Below are 1,405 nucleotides of genomic sequence, written 5' to 3' on the forward strand. Positions count from 1 at the left end.
ATAATAAACCCAATTCAAAAGCGGGCAAAGGATTTGAGTAACCATTTTTGTGAAGAAGATATGCAAATAGACAAAAAGCACATGGACAAAATTCAACATCACTAGTAATTAGAGAAATGCAAATCAAAACCACAGTAAAAAGATATGACTTTACATCCATTAGGATGAATATTATCAAAAAACAGAAGCTAATGGATGTGGTTCCATGGTGTAGCAGTTAGCACGTCTGCTTTACATGCAGATGGTCCTGGGTTCACGCCCCAGTGGAGCCACGGTCCATGATCTACAACCATGCCACCCTGAACAAGCCCTATGTCTGATCTTGGAAGCTAAGCAGGGTCGGGCCTGGTTAGTACTTGGATGGGAGACCACCCAGGAAGACCAGGTGTTGTAGGTATAAATAATAAATAAAAATAAATTAAAAAAAAAACAGAAGCTAATAAATTTTGGTGAGGATGTGGAAAAATTGGAAACCTTTGTGCATGGCTAGTGAGAATGTAAAATAATACAACTGCTATGAAACATAACATCACACTTCCTCAAAATTTAAATGTAGAATTTTCATTCAAACCAGCAATTCCGCTTCTAGATATATACCCAAAAGAATTGAAAGCAGGAACTTGAACAGATATTTATATACCCATGTTCATAACAGCATATTTACAATAGCCAAAAAATGGAAGCAACCCAAATTTCTTTCAGATAAATGGATAAACAAAATGCGATATATGCATACAATGGAATATTATTCCTCCTTAAAAAAGAAAATTCTGACACATGCTGCAACATAAATGAACCTTGAGGACATTATGCTAACTGAAATAAGCCAATCAAAAAAGACAAATATTGTGTGATTCCACTTATATGGGGTTCCTAGAGAAATCAGATCCATAAAGATAGAAAATAGAATGGTGGTTGCCAGGGGATATGGAAGGGAGGTTATCATTTAATGGAGACAGAGTTCCAGTTTGGGAAGATGAAAAGAGTTCTGGAGATAGATGGTGGTAATATTTTCAGAAAAATGTGACTGTACTTAATGTCACTGAATTCTATACTTAAAAATATTTAAAATGGTAAATTTTATGTAATCTATATTTTATCACAATAAAAAATTAAAAAGAAGTATTTTACTTACCTCAATGCCTTTGAACTATATCAATGCAAATATTTTGCACTCTCTCCAAATCTGGCCACATATTACTTTTTCTGTTCAGTTAATCATAAGTCTTATACACAGGTCCTCATCTATGTGTTCAATTTGCAAAATATGTGCATCTCCATATAGTAATGTGGTGTTTTATACATATTTAAGTCATTGATTAAAAGCAGAAAAAGGATGATGCCTCCTCAGACTGCATTTGCAGAACACGTTGCCTGAGGTAGAATAACAGCCCCTGTCCTGGTC

General features: G+C 34.7%; 1 pseudogene; it reads left to right on the plus strand.

The window, feature by feature from the left end:
• The first annotated feature begins 281 nt into the window (after positions 1-281).
• Positions 282-397, plus strand: LOC111732125 (annotated as a pseudogene).
• The last annotated feature ends 1,008 nt before the right edge of the window (positions 398-1,405 follow it).

Source organism: Pteropus vampyrus, unplaced genomic scaffold (genome assembly GCF_000151845.1).
Source record: "Pteropus vampyrus isolate Shadow unplaced genomic scaffold, Pvam_2.0 Scaffold428, whole genome shotgun sequence".
Classification (NCBI taxonomy): Eukaryota; Metazoa; Chordata; class Mammalia; order Chiroptera; family Pteropodidae; genus Pteropus; species Pteropus vampyrus.